Below are 9,601 nucleotides of genomic sequence, written 5' to 3' on the forward strand. Positions count from 1 at the left end.
GCACACAGGTCGGCATGAATTAATGTATGAAATGCATGCCCTGGATGTCAAAAATAATTTTCATTTAAATGACAAAGTCCCACTTTTAATCAACCATGGCTATAAGCCTACAATGTTTAGCGGGGTCAAAGTGCACACAGGTCGGCATGAATTAATGTATGAAATGCATGCCCTGGATGTCAAAAATAATTTTCATTTAAATGACAAAGTCCCACTTTTAATCAACCATGGCTATAAGCCTACATTATGTAGCGGGCTCAAATAACACTTTGGTCGGCATGAATTAATGAATGAAATGCCTCCTCTGGATGTCAAAAATAATTTTCATTTAAATGACAAAGTCCCACTTTTAATCAACCAGGCCTATAAGCCTGCTTTGTGTGGCCGGGCAAAGGATCAGATAGCTTGGGGACAGATTTTAAACAGAAAAGGCAGTTTGTGGAGCTCAGTAATAATTTTGAATGGGGAAAAAAAAGGAAAACGGTGGAGTAATGCTGCCATCTTTTGGGTAAAAAATGTCGGTGCGCCTATAATTTAAAAGTGGGTTTTCTGGATGTTTTAAAAGACCCAGGCCTATCACTCTAGTGTGTGTGGCGGGCTCAGAGTATGCCTAAAGTGGGGTAACTATTTTAAACATTTTACTAATTTCTGGATGTATTAAATCATCCATGTGTCTCATCCTAGTGTGTGTGGCGGGCTCAGAGTATGCCTAAGGTGGGGTAACTATTTTAAACATTTTACTAATTTCTGGATGTATTAAATCATCCATGTGTCTCATCCTAGTGTGTGTGGCGGGCTCAGAGTATGCCTAAGGTGGGGTAACTATTTTAAACATTTTACTAATTTCTGGATGTATTAAATCATCCATGTGTCTCATCCTAGTGTGTGTGGCGGGCTCAGAGTATGCCTAAGGTGGGGTAACTATTTTAAACATTTTACTAATTTCTGGATGTATTAAATCATCCATGTGTCTCATCCTAGTGTGTGTGGCGGGCTCAGAGTATGCCTAAGGTGGGGTAACTATTTTAAACATTTTACTAATTTGTGGATGTATTAAATCATCCATGTGTCTCATCCTAGTGTGTGTGGCGGGCTCAGAGTATGCCTAAGGTGGGGTAACTATTTTAAACATTTTACTAATTTCTGGATGTATTAAATCATCCATGTGTCTCATCCTAGTGTGTGTGGCGGGCTCAGAGTATGCCTAAGGTGGGGTAACTATTTTAAACATTTTACTAATTTCTGGATGTATTAAATCATCCATGTGTCTCATCCTAGTGTGTGTGGCGGGCTCAGAGTATGCCTAAGGTGGGGTAACTATTTTAAACATTTTACTAATTTCTGGATGTATTAAATCATCCATGTGTCTCATCCTAGTGTGTGTGGCGGGCTCAGAGTATGCCTAAGGTGGGGTAACTATTTTAAACATTTTACTAATTTCTGGATGTATTAAATCATCCATGTGTCTCATCCTAGTGTGTGTGGCGGGCTCAGAGTATGCCTAAGGTGGGGTAACTATTTTAAACATTTTACTAATTTCTGGATGTATTAAATCATCCATGTGTCTCATCCTACTGTGTGTGGCGGGCTCAGAGTATGCCTAAAGTGGGGTAACTATTTTAAACATTTTACTAATTTATGGAGGAAAAAAAAGACCCAGCATTTTGCATTCAAATGTGCAGGGCGCACCGGCGTTTAAAGTCCAAAAGATGGCAGCATTACTCCACCGTAGTAATTATTTTCCTCCTTAAAGCTGTATACCATATGTTTCTGGAGGAATTAAATTCAGGCCTATAAGCCTACTGTGTGTGGCCGGCTCTTAGTGCACATTCTTAGGCTATGTATTTAATACAGAATAATGATTTTCTGGATGTATTAAATCATCCAGGGCTCTCATCCTACTGTGTGTGGCCGGCTCTTAGTGCACCTTTTTAGGCAATGTATTTTATACAGAATGATGATTTTCTGGATGTATTAAATCATCCAGGGCTCTCATCCTACTGTGTGTGGCCGGCTCTTAGTGCACCTTTTTAGGCAATGTATTTTATACAGAATGATGATTTTCTGGATGTATTAAATCATCCAGGGCTCTCATCCTACTGTGTGTGGCCGGCTCTTAGTGCACCTTTTTAGGCAATGTATTTTATACAGAATGATGATTTTCTGGATGTATTAAATCATCCAGGGCTCTCATCCTACTGTGTGTGGCCGGCTCTTAGTGCACCTTTTTAGGCAATGTATTTTATACAGAATGATGATTTTCTGGATGTATTAAATCATCCAGGGCTCTCATCCTACTGTGTGTGGCCGGCTCTTAGTGCACCTTTTTAGGCAATGTATTTTATACAGAATGATGATTTTCTGGATGTATTAAATCATCCAGGGCTCTCATCCTACTGTGTGTGGCCGGCTCTTAGTGCACCTTTTTAGGCAATGTATTTTATACAGAATGATGATTTTCTGGATGTATTAAATCATCCAGGGCTCTCATCCTACTGTGTGTGGCCGGCTCTTAGTGCACCTTTTTAGGCAATGTATTTTATACAGAATGATGATTTTCTGGATGTATTAAATCATCCAGGGCTCTCATCCTACTGTGTGTGGCCGGCTCTTAGTGCACCTTTTTAGGCAATGTATTTTATACAGAATGATGATTTTCTGGATGTATTAAATCATCCAGGGCTCTCATCCTACTGTGTGTGGCCGGCTCTTAGTGCACCTTTTTAGGCAATGTATTTTATACAGAATGATGATTTTCTGGATGTATTAAATCATCCAGGGCTCTCATCCTACTGTGTGTGGCCGGCTCTTAGTGCACCTTTTTAGGCAATGTATTTTATACAGAATGATGATTTTCTGGATGTATTAAATCATCCAGGGCTCTCATCCTACTGTGTGTGGCCGGCTCTTAGTGCACCTTTTTAGGCAATGTATTTTATACAGAATGATGATTTTCTGGATGTATTAAATCATCCAGGGCTCTCATCCTACTGTGTGTGGCCGGCTCTTAGTGCACCTTTTTAGGCAATGTATTTTATACAGAATGATGATTTTCTGGATGTATTAAATCATCCAGGGCTCTCATCCTACTGTGTGTGGCCGGCTCTTAGTGCACCTTTTTAGGCAATGTATTTTATACAGAATGATGATTTTCTGGATGTATTAAATCATCCAGGGCTCTCATCCTACTGTGTGTGGCCGGCTCTTAGTGCACCTTTTTAGGCAATGTATTTTATACAGAATGATGATTTTCTGGATGTATTAAATCATCCAGGGCTCTCATCCTACTGTGTGTGGCCGGCTCTTAGTGCACCTTTTTAGGCAATGTATTTTATACAGAATGATGATTTTCTGGATGTTTTAAATAGACACAGAGACGAATAACTCTTTCAACCTTTTATTGGTTCATCCAATGCCTGCATTCTGAGTTCTCTTACCCTGAATGCATCACTCAGGGTAGGTATAGATGCATAGAACCGATCTGCAGTCTCCATGGTATGGCACATGCTTTTACAAACTAACATGCGGTTCTCAGTGCTGAGATGTCTGACTTGGTTACTGACTGATGTTCGGATTATGGTAAACCCGATAGGTCCATCCATGCCTGCATGTTTCCATGCCCTTTGAAAGAGGTGGGTAATTTTGGTCATTTTTTTCCCTTGACTCTGAAAGACATACAAGCACTTTTTGTCTCCATAGCAGTAAGAGATGTCAGCCATGGCTCTTAACCATGTAGCCTCTTCAGGCATCAGGGCGAGGTATGCCGAGCCGTATCTCCTGTCCGTTTTGTGTCGATCAACCTGGGGAAATATGGATGTTACAAAAGACCCATGCCTCTCATGTTACTGTGTGTGGCGGGGGTAAGGTGGACTTATGTGGGCTTACCCAGACGACTGTACGGCCTTTGTCATCTTGGTCTGCGTTGTCTACTTGGTCCTTGGTCATATTGTAAAGAACCACAGGTCTATGGCCTGTTACCATCCCGAGATACCCTGTCAGATACCCTTGTAAGAGGCAATATGTGTCGTCTCTGGCCTCCTCCCTCATCTGGTCTGGAAGATAAAACCACCATGTTTAAAACATGTATGCCTATAAATGTGCACCTGTTGCGGGCTTGATATGTCTGTATTATGGCACTCACCTATGAGCCTGGGTATTTCCACTACTGCTATCTTCATAAATCTCTCAAAATCCTGGGTGGATTTTAGTTGTTCTGTAAGTGGATAAGTCAAAGGTTATACCATATGCATATGGATGTAATTTCTCCAGAATGTGCATGTGGATGTCAACATACTTGATTTAAGTCTTCTCACTGCCTGCCGGTGGCATCTCATATGTCTAGTGTGATCCTTCAGTAGCTTTTTGATTTGAAGGAGTATCTGTTTGATCTGGTGTGTTTGAAGGCCCAGTGTGTCCAGGTGGAAGGCTCGTGCGTGCTTTATAAAAGACATAGCGTTTATAAGCATGATATGTACCGTAGGGTGGCTATACTTGCTTTGGATCAGAGCAGACGGCCACTGTCTTAGTCTCTCCAGGTTGTGGATGAATTTAAGGCTATGGAAGTCGTGCTTGCTTGTGTCTTCGGCCATGTGGAGAATGAATTTTAGGGCGTGCGTCCTTCTTTGTTGGCCGTTTTCTGAGTCTTTCACTGTGGGATTAGAGCGTACGTGAAAGGCCTGGTAGTCGTCTAGGGCCACTTCCACCCTGGTTCCTTCCAAAGCTTCGGGTAAGATCAAATGCCTCCCCTTCCTAAGTGTGTTGCCTTCGGCCTCAGAATCGCTTGAGCTTGATGGTGAACCCACCGCCTCGTACTCAGAATGGCTGGATGCCGGTTCTTCCACGGCATGGCCATCACAGTTTGACCCTTCAGACGTGTCCGGCTCTGGGTTAAATGTAGTTTGGCTGTCACCAGTTTCCTCGGGTGTCTCACAGGCTACACTGTCTTTTGAACTCTGGGTCTTACGGTATTTCTCTAACAATTTGCCCATAAAAAGTCGCTTCGCCTGGGCTACCATTTTCATTTTTTGGGTACCGTGTACATTATGGGTAGAGCTTAAGTGCATGTCCAACCTCACCAAAGACTTCTTGTCACAGATTTCACAATCTAGCCGTACTGAACAACGATTGCTAGCCAGCCTAGCTATCAAACCGGTCTCCTTGTCATCGATTTCATGAACCGTTTTTAAGTGTTTTTTCAGCCTAGTGCACTTAACTTTACACATTGGACATTTCTGCCAAAGATAGTGAAAAAAAGAGACAAAATTAGTTATAATTTATATGATTAATTTAGTTTTAAAATGCCCGAAATGCGGTACTTACCGTCTGTCTGCCTGCCATCTTCAAGCCGCTGTGATGCTAATTAAGCTTCCTTAATAGAACACACCTGGTCCCTAATCAAGAGGGCGGGAAAGGCACATTCCACATTGCGCATTGCGTGTTCCGTATTGCCTTTTTAAATTAAATATACCAGAGGCATAGACACTTAGAAAAAAATAGAGGCCTTTTTAAATTAAATATACCAGAGGCATAGACACTTAGAAAAAAATAGAGGCCGTTTTAAATAAAATATACCAGAGGCATAGACACTTAGAAAAAAAATAGAGGCCTTTTTAAATTAAATATACCAGAGGCATAGACACTTAGAATAAAAAAGAGGCCTTTTTAAATTAAATATACCAGAGGCATAGACACTTAGAATAAAATAGAGGCCTTTTTAAATTAAATATACCAGAGGCATAGACACTTAGAATAAAATAGAGGCCTTTTTAAATTAAATATACCAGAGGCATAGACACTTAGAATAAAAAAGAGGCCTTTTTAAATTAAATATACCAGAGGCATAGACACTTAGAATAAAATAGAGGCCTTTTTAAATTAAATATACCAGAGGCATAGACACTTAGAATAAAAAAGAGGCCTTTTTAAATTAAATATACCAGAGGCATAGACACTTAGAATAAAAAAGAGGCCTTTTTAAATTAAATATACCAGAGGCATAGACACTTAGAATAAAATAGAGGCCTTTTTAAATTAAATATACCAGTAGAAAAGACACTTTGAGTAAAAAAGGCCATTTTAAATAAAATATACCATGGCCAAATGAACTTAGAATAAAAGAGGAGAGTTTAGTTTAAATTATACCATGGTTAAATGCTGTTAGAAAAAAAGTGCACAGTTTAATCTTATTTGGAAGGCGCATTGACTCTTAAAGTCCACAAGATGTCACCGGTACTCCATCGTTTTTTTTCTGTTATACCATATGTACGTGCCACTGGGTGGACCCTCCAGACACCTCAGCCTAGTTGAAGTGTCCGATGAAGGTGCACTCATCTGGGCATGAGGTAAAGTTATTATACCAACATCATGTGGAGGTTTTCAAGTCAGAAATTGCACAAAGTCCCTAAATATACCAGAAGCATGGAGTTTTATGAGTGAATTAGTCTATGTCCCTTACTTTGTTAGACCATACACAAGATATTTTCTTCAGGAAATGCACAGAGTCCAATGCTATAACATTGCCAGGTGGTGGCTTTAAGGGAAAAAAGCATAAAAGTGTCCGAAAAACATGCTCTTTAGCTCGGGTACATCCCCAGGATCAAGAAAAATTGTCAGTTTTTTTTTCTATCTTGCTTAGAAATAGGTGTAAATTGACTCTGAAGTGTCATATCAGGCAATGCACAGAGTCCTTAAATATACCAGTAGCATGAGGTTTTTGTTGGAAATTAGTCTATTTCCCTTCCTGAGTTATACCTTATACAAGTAGTAATCTTCAGGCAATGCACAGAGTCCTTAAATTTACCAGTAGCATGAGGTTTTTGTTGGAAATTAGTCTATTTCCCTTCCTGAGTTAGACCATATACAAGTAGTAATCTTCAGGCAATGCACAGAGTCCTTAAATTTACCAGTAGCATGAGGTTTTTGTTGGAAATTAGTCTATTTCCCTTCCTGAGTTAGACCATATACAAGTAGTAATCTTCAGGCAATGCACAGAGTCCTTAAATTTACCAGTAGCATGAGGTTTTTGTTGGAAATTAGTCTATTTCCCTTCCTGAGTTAGACCATATACAAGTAGTAATCTTCAGGCAATGCACAGAGTCCTTAAATATACCAGCAGCAGGTGGTGGCTTTTAGTGAAAAAAGCATAAAAGTGTCCAAAAAACATGCTCTTTAGCTCAGGTACATCCCCAGGATCAAGAAAAATTGTCAGTTTTTTTCTCTATCTTGCTTAGAAATAGGTGTAAATCCAGTCTGAAGTGTCTGATCAGAAAATGCACTAAGTCCATTTTTTCTGTTATACCATACGCATTTGCCACTGGGTGGCTCCTCCAGACACATCTGTCCACTTGGAGTGTCCAATGAAGGTGCACTCATCTGGGCATGAGGTAAAGTTATTAAGCTTCCTTAATAGAACACACCTGGTCCCTAATCAAGAGGGCGGGAAAGGCACATTCCACATTGCGCATTGCGTGTTCCGTATTGCAGCCATCCCTAAGCAGTAGGTCGCGCTGGGATTGCTCATTGCGTATTGCGTGTTCCGTATTGCAGCCATCCCTAAGCAGTAGGTCGCGCTGGGATTGCTCATTGCGTATTGCGCATTGCGTGTTCCGTATTGCAGCCATCCCTAAGCAGTAGGTCGCGCTGGGATTGCACATTGCGTATTGCGTGTTCCGTATTCCGACCATCCCTATTTAAGGGTTAGGCGCTGTTAAGATTTTTCAAAGTCCAAGAATATACCAGCAGCATAGACACTTAGAATAAAAAAGAGGCCGTTTTAAATAAAATATACCAGTAGCATAGACACTTAGAATAAAATAGAGGCCTTTTTAAATTAAATATACCAGAGGCATAGACACTTAGAATAAAATAGAGGCCTTTTTAAATTAAATATACCAGAGGCATAGACACTTAGACTAAAATAGAGGCCGTTTTAAATAAAATATACCAGTAGCATAGACACTTAGACTAAAATAGAGACCTTTTTAAATTAAATATACCAGAGGCATAGACACTTAGAATAAAATAGAGGCCTTTTTAAATTAAATATACCAGAGGCATAGACACTTAGAATAAAATAGAGGCCTTTTTAAATTAAATATACCAGAGGCATAGACACTTAGAATAAAATAGAGGCCTTTTTAAATTAAATATACCAGAGGCATAGACACTTAGAATAAAATAGAGGCCTTTTTAAATTAAATATACCAGAGGCATAGACACTTAGAATAAAAAAGAGGCCTTTTTAAATTAAATATACCAGAGGCATAGACACTTAGAATAAAATAGAGGCCTTTTTAAATTAAATATACCAGAGGCATAGACACTTAGAATAAAAAAGAGGCCTTTTTAAATTAAATATACCAGAGGCATAGACACTTAGAATAAAAAAGAGGCCTTTTTAAATTAAATATACCAGAGGCATAGACACTTAGAATAAAATAGAGGCCTTTTTAAATTAAATATACCAGTAGAAAAGACACTTTGAGTAAAAAAGGCCATTTTAAATAAAATATACCATGGCCAAATGAACTTAGAATAAAAGAGGAGAGTTTAGTTTAAATTATACCATGGTTAAATGCTGTTAGAAAAAAAGTGCACAGTTTAATCTTATTTGGAAGGCGCATTGACTCTTAAAGTCCACAAGATGTCACCGGTACTCCATCGTTTTTTTTCTGTTATACCATATGTACGTGCCACTGGGTGGACCCTCCAGACACCTCAGCCTAGTTGAAGTGTCCGATGAAGGTGCACTCATCTGGGCATGAGGTAAAGTTATTATACCAACATCATGTGGAGGTTTTCAAGTCAGAAATTGCACAAAGTCCCTAAATATACCAGAAGCATGGAGTTTTATGAGTGAATTAGTCTATGTCCCTTACTTTGTTAGACCATACACAAGATATTTTCTTCAGGAAATGCACAGAGTCCAATGCTATAACATTGCCAGGTGGTGGCTTTAAGGGAAAAAAGCATAAAAGTGTCCGAAAAACATGCTCTTTAGCTCGGGTACATCCCCAGGATCAAGAAAAATTGTCAGTTTTTTTTTCTATCTTGCTTAGAAATAGGTGTAAATTGACTCTGAAGTGTCATATCAGGCAATGCACAGAGTCCTTAAATATACCAGTAGCATGAGGTTTTTGTTGGAAATTAGTCTATTTCCCTTCCTGAGTTATACCTTATACAAGTAGTAATCTTCAGGCAATGCACAGAGTCCTTAAATTTACCAGTAGCATGAGGTTTTTGTTGGAAATTAGTCTATTTCCCTTCCTGAGTTAGACCATATACAAGTAGTAATCTTCAGGCAATGCACAGAGTCCTTAAATTTACCAGTAGCATGAGGTTTTTGTTGGAAATTAGTCTATTTCCCTTCCTGAGTTAGACCATATACAAGTAGTAATCTTCAGGCAATGCACAGAGTCCTTAAATTTACCAGTAGCATGAGGTTTTTGTTGGAAATTAGTCTATTTCCCTTCCTGAGTTAGACCATATACAAGTAGTAATCTTCAGGCAATGCACAGAGTCCTTAAATATACCAGCAGCAGGTGGTGGCTTTTAGTGAAAAAAGCATAAAAGTGTCCAAAAAACATGCTCTTTAGCTCAGGTA

Source organism: Brachyhypopomus gauderio, unplaced genomic scaffold (genome assembly GCF_052324685.1).
Source record: "Brachyhypopomus gauderio isolate BG-103 unplaced genomic scaffold, BGAUD_0.2 sc621, whole genome shotgun sequence".
NCBI classification, from domain to species: domain Eukaryota; kingdom Metazoa; phylum Chordata; class Actinopteri; order Gymnotiformes; family Hypopomidae; genus Brachyhypopomus; species Brachyhypopomus gauderio.